Genomic DNA, 13,790 nt, shown 5'->3' with positions numbered 1-13,790 from the left:
TCGCAACTCATCGCTGTTCAGTTGATACCAAGCGCGCAGTCCAGCAACACTCTTTCGTTCTTTACACCAACCGCCAAGATGTACTGGTTCGAAATCAATAATATTTTCCAATCCATCCAACCGCTGCAAGCCGTCCTCAAATTATTCGGATTTGCACCCATCCTGGACTACACGGTCTCACCCAAAAGAACACAGTTTTGGCGATCCTTTCTGTACGCGGTCTCGTTCATCGCCTTCTACATCTACGCCATCTTGAGATACGCCCTACAAAATGGCTACTCCCACAACTATCGCTCCATCATCCTCGGCCGAGCGGAGGGCTTCTTCACCCTGCTATTCTACTCGGCCATCCTCATGTCGATTGTCAGTGCTTTTTCCAATCGATTTACCAACCTAAAGGTCCTGCATCAGTTGAATCAGATGGACAAGATTCTGGTGGGGACGATGGGCGCCAGCATCGATCATCAACGCATCCACATTCGGGCTGTCGTAGGCATTGGCTACCATTTCACGATGAGTGCCGTTATCTACGGGTGTTACCAGTACATCAACTACGTTGTGTTTACCGACTACCGGTTGGTTGCAGTGCGGGTATTGTTTCACTTCGTGTGTGGTTTCGCTTTCATGTTGACCCTACTCGTTGCCATTATCCAAGTGCTACTGCTGCTTGCCCGGTACGAGGCAATCAACGACGTGTTTCGGTAAGTCCATGGGAAAGACATCCGGGGAAAAGAATCAAAGAAATGTGTGCGTGGGTGTGTCAGTGAAGTACAAATCAATACAGATTAGTGGAGCCGGTGGTGTAGTGGTCATGATTGCCTTTCACTCCAAAGGGCCGCGCATTCGGGATTTTCTGAGGCATACAATCTTTGATCACGTTGATCCCCATTCCATTTATGGGGTCCAGGTTTGGTAGTTGTGTCCCTGGCATCGGTAGCATTGGTACTCAGTACGGACAACAAGATCGACAGGAAACAAATCAAGGAAAAAAAATCAACACATAGCTGGAAAAGGGGTCTAACAGCTTTTGTAAACAATTACTTCTTCGATGATTTTAGATGAATTTATGACACGCCCACGCAAACCAACATAGCCATAACCGGGTAGGGGAAGTTGGTTTACGTCGGCGGGGATCTGGGATTGATCCCACGTGTTACTGTTCAGCAAGCAAAAATGGCTGTCTAAGGCAGCCAAAGTCCCTCATATCAAAACACACCACTTGTGATCAAGTTGATGCTTTAACCATTCAAACCCGACGGCAATGCGACCAACGATCTTTCAAACAAGCTACAAAAAGGTCTACGTATGTAGGATTGATGTTTGAAGATCATCACTAAAATACGCACGCAGAGTAAAAGCTTCGCTTCCAGATATTAAAAAAAACTAACCTAATTTTATGCAACCAGTTTTTAAGCAACGTTTATTTTCGAAAGTCTTTGTTGTGCATTTTACACTAAAGTAGACTCATGCGTTAAAAATAATCCTTCAAAATTGTTTTCGGTCAGTCAAAAAAAAAATAACATTTACCACTTCAATGCAATAAAGTGCTACATTTTACAATAGAGTATCATATCAACATACTAATGGTAATAGAACTGTGTTTAACAACATTTTGTACCAGTGACCAGGGCCCCACAAAGTCACTTTCAATCGAAAATCGTCAAGCGACGATGAAGCTGTCAACCATCACTATCAATTGAAAGTCATTCTGTCTTCTCTTCGAGCAGATCCCCGTCAACATCAACAGAACCACTTTCGATCAGTTTTCATGCTGTTTGTTTTGCCTTGACTAGTCTTCATTAGAGTCGGTGTATAATGAGTCACGCCAAGAGTGAAGCCTAGTCTACCTATTGAACTGTCAAACCGGCTACCTATCGTGCAAAGTAAACAAACATTACGATGATATGAAAGGTCTTCGAAAGGTATTGCAATAAAATATAAAATATAATCGAAGAAATGATCATAAATACGCAGTGAGCATTAAATTGTCATGGAATACGTTTGGTAACGATCAGTAATGAGAATTTCTACTATTTTTTGTGAAGATAACTGGACAAAATCACTGATAATAATGATTTACAACAGTCGCTAATTTTTTTTTCACGCTAGAAGTCATTTGAAGTTGATGTAGAAGTCCTCTGTTGCCAAGTGAAAAGAAAGGGAATCTTTCGAAAACCGTGATGCGAGTTCAACTGTTTTTCTCTTGACGTGACTCATTATACACCGACTCTAGTCTTCATTTCTTCTTTCATTGTCAAATGAAAGCGAAGCTGTTGGATCCAAATTCGTGCAGTTTTTATGACTTTTGTTAATTGTTCACTCGGTTCATTTAAGCGTATGCGCATTAGACTGATGCAAATTTTGAAAGTTTCACTCCACAGTGCTCAAACGGTTCCAAATCGGGTCCTGATTAGTCTCCCAAAATTTGAACTCATTCGATAAGAAACTGACTTGGCACAAACCATTTGAAGTTTATATGGAAATTACTATAGGAAAACCAAATGTTTTGTTCATATCCATCTAACAATTTACCATATCGCTCTGCTTAAAAAAATGATAACTGAGCTCGTAGAAAACTTTCTCAGCTACAGCTACTTGGATTAATCGAGATTTTCATATGAAAAGGGCTCATGATGCATTTCTCGCCAAATCGTATTTGGAATTGGCAGCACCCTCTCAGAGTTCAATAAAACTATTTGGACATGAAGACCTTGTCAAAATAAATATCATTCCCTTATTCTGTTGTCTACTACTGATGCAAAATTTGATAATATGTGAGAGAAAAAAGACAAGATTTTTCATGTATCATTTACCTATTACCTATTTACCATAAACCTATTTTCATACATGCTATTTTTTCCTTTTTCCAATCAAGTTAAATATTTTTGGTTCATCTTCTGAATTAGAATACCTTTTTGCCGCTACTTTGTCACCAGTTATAGGCACAAAACTGTGGAATTTCTGTGTGCCAGATATTGTCTTTGTGCTGTTATATAGTTCTTCGAGTTCTTCTGACATTTCGATGTACTGTTCAGTGGATATGTACTCGAAACGTAGTTTTGTGATATTTTTATCTGTTTGTTTAACTGCCCAGTTATATAATTTTCGTGTTTTCATAATCTCGAGCAAGACTAGCTCTCTTTGCCATTCGCTTGTGAGTGCCACCAATGGCATCACAGGGACCTTTTCCATGAGACGTTGCAAAAAAAAAATCCATTCTGCTTCTAATCCACGCTTTGACTGAAATCTACACAGACTAGCAAAGTTTTTTTTTATGTTTGTATTGTGATGCTGCCCCATCTGACATAAAAGTAATTGATCATTTTGTCAAGCCTCTGCATTCATGTTCCATCAGATGTCACAGCTGTTGTTTGCGGTGACATCTATCGGAAACTAGGCACAATCTGTTTTCCTATAATTGTTCACAGAGGACACTGCAGTGCAAAACATGTCTGGTACCTCTATATATGCATTTAGATTATTATTCGAAGTCCCTCCTTTTTTACACATTCTGCACACAAAATAGCTCACCCCTCACAAAATTTCCCACCGAATTTTATGTATGGGGTCTTTTGCGCAGAATATGTAAAAAAGGAGGGACTTCAAATGTTAAAGCAAATGCATATATAGAGGTACCAGACATGTTTTGTAGTGTCAGGTACTCAATTTTGTAATCTGTGAAAGGGAAATCACAAATCGAGTGTCAACAAAATACATGGCATGTTGAAAGATTGAGCTCGTGAGAGAGAATTTCTCTCTCGAATTTGAATTTTTTGGCTCTCTGGGGACTGGTAGTAAAGCAGGTAAAATTGTATGGGGAAAACTCATTTTTAATTAATTGTAGCTTGTTTAACAATAATTTCCGGGGAAAAAACTGAAGGACAAAGTCCCTGATTAATTTCTTTAGGTTGTCGTTCACCTTTTTTTACCTGAATATGCACCGAAAGCGAATTATTCCCACTTCTCTCAATTTCTATATGGGGATTTTTATCACTTCCTACCAGCGGAAAAGCGCCATCTCTGTGGAAAATGATCGAACAAAATGATTAATTTTAGAAAAATCTATCGATTGTTTAATAAAATCTATCATTTTTTAGATGAACAACTGAACTGCAACTGTATCGTGAGTCATTACTTCTGATATGATAATGAAGCTAACATTTTCAAGTTTATTGTCTTTCTTATAATAAACTTCAAATGGATGTATTGTTGCTTGAGAATTATGATATATGATATCCTTGAGCAGCGTTTTGGATAATGAATAAATCATTTTCAGAAAAATCACAAATTGCTAGAATTGCGCCTTCTTTTAATGATTCTTTTTTATTTCTTAGAAAAGATGACTGTTGTTTGTAAATAAAGTCATGAGTTATAAGTTTGTTAATTTTATCAATAAGATACGGAATAAATTCATCAACAGGCTTGATAATCGTTTCCAAATTACAACGATCAGTATTCAGCCACTGTTGAAACACAACATCTTGTTTGTCATTTGATTCTAATAGCAAAGTAAGTTCCTCTTCAATATGTTCATTGGAAGCACACTTTTCGCAAGCACGGAAAAAGCAATCAGTTGTTCCAGTAGAAATATTACAAAGCATTTTTTCTATAGAATTATGATGCGATACGTTGACTTCCCAAATCGTTGTTGATTCGAAAGAAGATCTCAATTTAAATTTTATTCATACCTAATTCTTATTTGGATAATTTGAGCTAAGAATTCTAAGTTACTATAGGAGTATCGGATTTTGCCTCAGTAGTAGACAATATAATCAATTATATTATTTTCTAATGATATAAGCCCTTTTCATATGGAATTCTCGATTAATCCAAGTGATTAGTTGCTGATTAGACAAAATTGAATCACAAATGGAGCTTCATTGGGTTCTGAGATGATTTTGAGCTTCACTGGTTTAGTTTTGTGTAAAAATGGCAAATAAAAAAAAAATCAGTTGAAACATGAAAAAGTTTTTGTAAAAAAAACTTTTTTTTCTTTAAAGTGCCCATCTTGCGATGTATAGACGGATGGTAGTAAACATAATAAGCTGTCTTGTGGCAAAGTTTCATCCAAATCAAACATGCCCATTTTTTTTAAATCGATTTTAAATTTTAAGAATCGATTTATTTCAGTGTAGGTCTCAAATGAATTTTTTTTCAGTATTTTTTTTTCGATAATTTGGTCAATTTCCTAAAAGTCGTTAATACAACATATTTTTGTTGGAGTTGTCATTTTTCCATAATATTTTTTTGAAAAAAATCGGCAGGGGTTGTATACCGCGACACTTTTTTATGTCATATCTTGAAATCCTTGCCATCTAGGAAGTTGCTGTCTTGGGCAAAGTTGTTCAGTAGATCAAGAGCTTATGGTTGGTGAACAGAAGATTTCACGTAAAATAGGAAATCATCCATACATTTGCACTAGCGCCACGTTGTGAGAAAATGCCAAAAGTATGTCCACCAACCATTAGGTCATGATCCACTGAACAACTTTGCCCAAGGCAGCGATCTGAAAAGGATTTTAAGATATCGACAAAAACAAGAAAATCGCTATAACATGCACACTAGCGCCGCGTAGTAAGAAAAAAAATCCAAACTTCTGTCCACAACCATGAGGTCTTAGTCCACTAAAAACATTGCCGGAGACAACAACTTCCTAGATGGAAATTATTTCAGGATATGACATAAACAAGGAAATCACAAATTCAAGCACACTAGCACCGCGTAGTGAGCAAATTCCAAACTTCTGTCCATCAACCATAAGGTTTTGATCTACTGAACAACTTCGCCCAAGAAAGCAACTTCCTAAATGACAAAGATTTCAAGATATCACAAAAACAAGGGCATAATTAATGCATACACACTAGCGCCGCGTAACGAGAAAATTCCGAAATTCTGTGCATCAACCTTTAGGTCTTGATCCACTGAACAACTTTGTCCAAGACAGTAACCTTCTATATGTCCAGGATCGCGAGGTATTCCATGTTGGTCCCTGTTAGGTCAAATCCCATATGCTACGTGTACTCCATTTACGCGAATTCGATTTACGCGGTACGTATTACTCGCGCTCTTCGGGAGGAGAGTGTAATCATCTTTATACCGGCAAGTGTCAACAGAATAGTGAAGGCCGAGTGAAAATTGACAGTGACTGTCTGCTAAGTGTTTCGAACCCGACGAAAAGGACGCCTTTAGAGATTATCATTGAGCATAATTTATGCTCTTGGGGTGCAGCCCACCGTGTAACCAAACCCAGGTATGGTCTGCCTTATGATGCGTTGCTTCACACTAACCAAGAGCAAATTAAGTATAGTTTGCCCTAATGGTTGTCGAATCTAATTTTCCTCATAACCCGAAACCTAGTACGGATCAAACTGTGTATCGCAACCGAGCGTAAATATTTAGTCAAAACTAGTATCATATCCAATTACCGACCGCCTTCCGTTGTTTCTTTTCCGGGGTGTGAATTGCAATTTGTCTTCTTTCGGCAGGCCACACCAAGCAAACACCACTGGCGACTCCCACTTATAAACTGTGCAAACCATACAGACAAAGGGAATTCTGTTTTCCCGTGAGTCTTCCAGCCTGGGCACACCGTGTCGAAAAATTATCTCCCACGTCAGTCACTGCCGCGTCTTGAGCCATGCCAGATCAACCGAATCGAAACAGTGAAATATTCCATTCGTACCATCAAATTACATTCATCATCAAATGTTTCGGTTTGTACCCTTTGGTAATGGATCCGGAGAAACGGCGACACCCTTGGTACCAGCTGCTGAACTTCCTGACCATCCTAACTGCGGTGGCCATCTACGGTTACATTTTGTTCAATTTCTCGCTGGAATCGGAAATTATTCGCATCAGCACCGGATCCAGCATCATCCAAAGGATGCTGGACATTTTTCACATTAGCCAGTACGTGGAGGCCGTTGTCGTGCCGGTGTTTGCCTTTCTAACGCTGGACAAAACGCACCGAATGCTTCAGCAACTCGAAGAAGCGAACGAAATGATCCTGGAGTCCGGTGGAAAGTCCATTGGATCCACTCTGGCTGGTACTGGCAGGATGGTTCGAATTATGCAGCTGACTGCACTCGTCATCCCATTGTCCTGTGTGGTGGTTTTCAGTGTGATATGGGAAGTGCTTCACTCTATAAGCCCTATGGGACTTGTGTTGAAGGCAATAAAATTGATGTGCTTTTACACTTACGCACAACTGTGGATGCAACCGACGCTACTGATGATGCTGATCCGGGTCCGCTTTGCAGCACTCAATCGGATGGTGAGGTAGGTACATTCGATGGGGATGGATCAACTCACGGTTGAAAGTGTTTTATCAAGAAATTTACATTGTTTACATGTTTTAAAACCTGCCTATCATCGTCAATCATGATGAGTTGTTTACAGCATACAGTTACATTTCAAGAGGGGGAAATGAAACATGGCTAGCGGGAGAATAAATCTCATGAAGTTGATTGGGAATGCCTACAACGTTTTTATTATTTGATAAACATTCCCTTCCAAAAAGATATCTGTTTTGGTGATTTTGATTGCTATAATCCTTCACGAGACGCAAAATGCCAATACCGTTATCTTTCGCATTAAGCATTCACCCATTGATGCAGCAAGTCCATAAACCAAGATAAGGATATCCCATCTGGAATCCCAACCGCACACCTGATTCAGACGCCCAGTCCAAAATGTTCATCGAAGCGGTTAACATCCACGACAGTATCCGCCCGTTGGAGCTGCTGCTGAAGTTTTTGGGGATGTTACCCCTGTTTTGGAGCGATGATCCTACCAGAAAGTCTCAATTATTGAAAAAACTACTGAATTATTTGTATCTCGTGTTGAACTACACCTTGGCCATAACCATAGCGAGTTTTTATAATGAATCGTTCGATACGGATGCTACTGATTGGACTGCACTGTTGCAAAACAACGCCATAACACAGACAGTTGTGGTGGCTTTTCCCGTGGTGTCGATCACGTTCGGATACATGATGGCCAATCACTACAGGAACATTTTCCGAGACGTTCAAACCATCGACTGCAAGGTGAAATGCTCACGGAGGAACGGCACGAAGAACCTTTGAATTAACCAGAGTTCCATTTTGTTTTCCAGCTGACGTTACTCTCCTCCCAGATTACCAATTATCGCTATCAACTAATTGTTACAGCTGGATTTGTAACTATTTACATAGTTGGATATGTCACACTGCTGGCGATATCCTACGTGGCTTACAATGAGCCCCTCGTGCTTGATATGATGGTGGTTGGTTCAATACGCAATGCGCTGTGCTTAATAGTGACGACAGCTCAGATTTGCATCAGCACCTGGATGGTAACTCAGCGCTTCCAAATGTTAAATTGGATATTCAGGTAACCGTTTTGTGCGATAGGGTAGCTATTTTGCGAAAATCGTTTTTTTGAGGGAAATGGAGTAACTTTGTTAGGTTGTGGTCATTTATTGGTGATGTCGTTCACATCAGTAGTGGACGTACAGTACGGACATTCGATATAAGTCGTTATATCGACGACCAGTGGCGCAGACAAGATTTATGTCGGAGGGGATGAGTTTTTAAAAATGACGTGATGAAACATCGAATTTTGAATGAAAGTAATTGCTCTGTTCACTCAGATTGAGCCCTCACGAATCATAAAATCACTTACAAGTACAAAATATCCTCCGGTGAGTGGCGAGTGTACGTGAGCTTTTCATCTAAGTGCAGTCCCATCAACGTTATAATCAAACAAAACGGCAGTCCTAGTTCGACGAAAACTAATTACGCAGCACTTTGAGACGCACAGGACCATACAATTCCGTTCACACAAATTATCAAAGATTTCAAGAAGGTTTTGTAGTTCTAAACAGTCAGCATAGCCTCGAACGACTAGGTAAATCTTCAAGTCATCGGCAAAAAAACAATTTACCGCCACGTAAAGGGTGATACGGTCAAAATTTGGTCAAGGGAAAACGCGTGTAAATCGGTGAAATCGTTTATTTAAAAAATCAAATTAAATTTCTTTTTCAAGTTCAATTAGTATAAAATTCAGGAAAAATATTCAGTTAGGCTTCCGCTTTTCCAAATCCGAATTGCCGGGCCTTACGCTTGACCCCTGCCATCAGATTTTGTACAGTCACCTTGTCCACCTTCTTCGCCGCAGAAAGCCAGTTTGCCTTGAACTGCTGCTCGCCCTTAGCAGTTTTTTTGGTCTTCTTTAGGTTCCGCTTGACAATAGCCCAGTATTTCTCAATTGGGCGGAGCTCTGGCGTGTTGGGAGGGTTCTTGTCCTTGGGAACCACCTGCACGTTGTTGGCGGCGTACCACTCCATGGCCTTTTTACCGTAATGGCAAGATGCCAAATCCGGCCAAAACAGTACGGAACAACCGTGTTTCTTCAGGAAAGGCAGCAAACGTTTATTCAAACACTCTTTCACGTAAATTTCTTGGTTGACAGTCCCGGAAGCTATGAAAATGCTGCTTTTCAAGCCACAGGTACAGATGGCTTTCCAAACCAGATATTTCTTTGCGAACTTTGACAGTTTCATGTGCTTGAAAACATCTGCTACCTTTCCCCTTCCTTTTGCCGTATAAAACTTCTGTCCCGGAAGCTGCTTGTAGTCGGCTTTGACGTAGGTTTCGTCGTCCATTAACACGCAGTCAAACTTCGTCAGCATCGTCGTGTACAGCCTCCGGGATCGCGCTTTGGCCGTCGTATTTTGTTTATCATCGCGATTTGGAGTCACTACCTTCTTGTAAGTCGATAGTCCGGCTCGTTTTTAGGCTCGATGCACGGTTGTAGACGATACACCCAGCTTATTTGCGGCATCTCGGAGAGAGAGGTTAGGGTTTCGCTTGAAACTACCGGCAACTCTCTTTGTCGTCTCAGCGGCCTCCGGTTTTCGATTTCCCCCCGATCCAGACTTCGTGGCTGTCGACAAACGTTCCCCAAACACTTTAATTACATTTGTAACGGTTGATTTGGCAACTTTTAGCGATTTTGCCAACTTTGCGTGCGAGTAGCTCGGATTTTCGCGATGCGCGAGCAAAATTTTGATACGCTGCTCTTCTTGCTTGGACGGCATTTTGACAACTGAAGAGTGAATTCCAAAATCAAAATAGGAGCAACATTCTACACACACACACCTTCAAAATGAGGGGTGTTCAGGTTTTTTAAATGCAAAATTGAAAGAAATACGTCAAGTTGATATTGACCAAATTTTGACCGTATCACCCTTTAGTACAATAAACGTTACATCGTTCACAAATAAAGAGAAGAGCAGTGGTCCCAAAGTGCTACCCTGTTAGCTTCCGAAAGCAAATTCTGGAATCATCCAAAGGCTTACTTCTGTATCCTCCAAAGGAGCAGTTCCACGTCAAATGACGAATCTATCTGCATAATTGTTTGTTGCACATTTGAGCCTTAATGCTTTTCCGTTGATACTGACTCCACACCCGTTCGAACCACACCCAAATTCAAAATGCATCAAGTATGGCAAATTAGCAAAATGGGAATTATTGAAATTTTGACCATATTCGTAAATACAATACTATAAATATTGAAATGACAACTTCAATTTCAAGACTCCAAGTTCAGGGAAGGCCTGCCAAAGGACAAGGAAGTTCTACTGAAGTTCAGGGAAGTCCTGCCGAAAGTTCTGCCGAATTTCAAGGAAGTCAGGGAAGTTTTGCCAAACTTCAGGAATGTCCTGCTTGCCGGAAGGCTTGCCGAACTTCGGGAAAATCCTGCCAAAGTTCAGGGAAGTCCTGCCTTAGTTCAGGGAAGTCCTGCCTTAGTTCAGGGAAGTTTTGGAGAAGTTTAGGGAAGTCCTGCCAAAGTTCTGGAAATGTCTGCCATTTCAATTCTTGGAAATTAGGGATGTCCTGCCGAATTTCAGGGAAGTCCTGCCAAAGTTCATGGAAGTCCTGCCAAACTACAGGGAAGTTTTTATCCAAACTTCAGGGAAGTTTTGCCAAACTTCAGGAAAGTCCTGCCAATGTTCAGGGAAGGCCTGCCGAAGTTCGGGAAAATCCTTTCAAAGTTCAGGGAAGTCCTACAGTAGTTCAGGGAAGTTTTGCCGAAGATCAGAGAAAGTCTGCTGAAGTTCAAGAACGTCCTGCCATTTAAAGTATAGGAAATCAGGGAAGTCCTGCCGTGGTTCAGGGAAGTCCTGCCGTGGTTCAGGGAAGTCCTGCCGAATTTCAGAGAAGTTCTGTCGAAGTTCAGGAAAGTCCTGCCATTTCAATTCTTGTAAATCAGGAAAACCCTGCTAAAGTTCACGGCAGTCCTGCCGAAATTCAGGGCAGTCCTGCCGAAATTCAGAAAAGTGCTGTCGAAGCTCAGGGAAATTTTGGCGAAGTTCAGAGAAGTTCTGTCGAAGTTCAGAGAAGTTCTGCCGAGGCTCAGGAAAGTGTTGCCAAGCTTCAGGGAAGGCCTACCGAACTTTGGGAAAGTCCTGTCGATGTTCTGGAAAGTCCTGCCGAATTTCAGGAAAGTCCTAATGAAGTCAGGGAAGGCCTGCCGAAGTTCAGGGAAGTACTGCCATTTCAATTCTTGGAAATCAGGGAAGTCAAGATGAAGTTCAGGAAACTCCTGCTGAATTTCAAGGAAGGTCTACCGAACCTCAGGGAAGTCCTGACGAAGTTCAGGGAAGACATTCCAAAGTTCAGGACAATCCTGCTATTTCATTTCTTGGAAATCAAGGAAGTCCTGCTGAAGTTCAGGGAATTCCTGCCGAAGTTCAAAGAAGTTCTGCAGAAGTTCAGGAAAATCCTGTCATTTCAATTCTTGGAAATCGGAGAAGTCCTACCAAAGTTCTGCCGAAGTTTAGGGAAGTTTTGCCGAAGTTCAGGGAAGTTTTGCCGAAGTTCAGACAAGTTCTACCAAAGTTCAGGATAGCCCTGCCATTTCAATTCTTGGAAATCGGGGAAGTGCTGCCGAAGTTCAGGGAAGTCCTGCCGAAGTTCAGAGAAGTTCTACCGAAGTTCAAGAAAGTCCTGCCATTTACATTCTTGGAAATCAGGGAAGTCCTTCTAAAGTTCATGGCAGTTCTGCCAAAATTCAGAGAAGTTCTGTAGAAGTTCAGAGAAGTTCTGCCGAAGCTCAGGGAAGTGTTGCCAATCTTCAGGGAAGGTCTGCCGAGCTTCGGGAAAGTCCTGCCGAAGTTCAGGGAAATACCGCCGTAGTTCAGGAAAGTCCTGTCGAATTTCAGGAAAGTCCAAATGAAGTTCAGGGAAGGCCTGCCATTTCAATTCTTGGAAATCAGAGTAGTCCAGATGAAGTTCTGGGAACTCCTGCTGAATATCAGGAAAGGCCTGCCAAACCTCAGGGAAGTCCTGACGAAGTTTAGGGAAGACATGCCAAAGTTCAGGGAACTCCTGCCGAAGATCAGAGAAAGCCTGCCGAACTTCAGGGAAGTCCTACCATTTCAATTCTTGAAAATCAGGAAAGTTCAGCTAAATCCTGCCGTGAAGTTCCTGGAAGTCAGATAAAATTGGGGATCAATCGGTTTAAAAAATATTTTATTTACCACTGGCAAAGATGGATGATTTCGACAAAAGTTGAAGATATAGTTCTATTTTTCTAATTACCGTTCAAAATACCCAAGATATATAAGAATACCTTCATCAAAAGGGCTGAAAAAACTTGTGAAGCAACTTGTGAAAATTGAGGATCAATTTGATTTAAAAATAATTTATTTAGCAATGGCAAAGATAAGTGATTTCAAAAATAGTTCAATTTATCTAATTATCATGGGTTAAGATGCATATACGCTGTCCGGAGGACGCCATATTGAATTTTGGTTCGCCATCTTGAATTACAAAATGGCTGTGGATGTCGATTTCTTACTTTGATTGAAAAACCAAGGTATTGATTTTCCGTATGGTGATTTTGTTAGCTCAAAATCAGCTAAAGTTAAAATCAGCCTTGATTTTCTGCTTTCTGATTTTGCTGATCTCAAGATCAGCAGATGGCCTTTGCTGATATTGCATTTTTTAGATTTTTCCCATCACTGCAAACAATTATGCAAAGTTTCAGACGTAAATCGGAGAAGGCCGAGTGGAATTGCTCAAAGGTAAGTTCTAGAATCTTCTGATTATAAGATTCTAGCAACTTGAGTAGACAAGATCCAAGAACTTCATACTCTTAAGCCAAATTTCGCCAAAAGTTTCCGATTCCAAAATAAGTTCTGGGATCTTCCAATCAGAAGCCAAGGTCAGGGGTTTTTTTTTTTCGAATGCAAGTTTTAAAATCTTCTAAAGGCATCATTTTTGGCAAGATGTAAAAACTATTGAAGGCAAATTCAGATGATTTTCGAAGGAAGATTTTGGAAAGTTTCGAAGTTGAAATCCGGAGACATATTCTAGGAACTTATGATGACAACATCTAGCACCTTCAGAAGGCAGGTACTGAAGTCCTCCATTACCAAATTTTGGGAACTTTGCACCAAGTTCTGAGTCTTAGTATGATACGGGTTATCTCTAAGAAGGAGTCGAATGTAGTTTACTATATAAACCAGGCGGCAATTTTTATCCTAACCGATGATGGCACTTCAGTAATCGACCGTAAGGGGATGCGTGTCCGCTGAGTAGATCGAAAGGATTCTGAATGTTTCCAGTAAAAAGTGATACGAGATGCAAAAAGATTCGATAAATGAAAGAAGCTTTTTCATAGATCGATTTGCTAATGTGAGATTTTTCGAGCATCTACAATTGGAATTTAGATGTGACGGCCCCCTCCTCTCCCTTTGATTCCAAAAGTAATACATGGAAGATCCCATCAACCATCATCCG

Source organism: Ochlerotatus camptorhynchus, unplaced genomic scaffold (assembly GCF_037179485.1).
Source record: "Ochlerotatus camptorhynchus isolate MF236.1 unplaced genomic scaffold, CSIRO-AGI_Acam_v1.1 ptg000018l, whole genome shotgun sequence".
Classification (NCBI taxonomy): domain Eukaryota; kingdom Metazoa; phylum Arthropoda; class Insecta; order Diptera; family Culicidae; genus Ochlerotatus; species Ochlerotatus camptorhynchus.
This window is presented reverse-complemented; position numbering follows the sequence as displayed.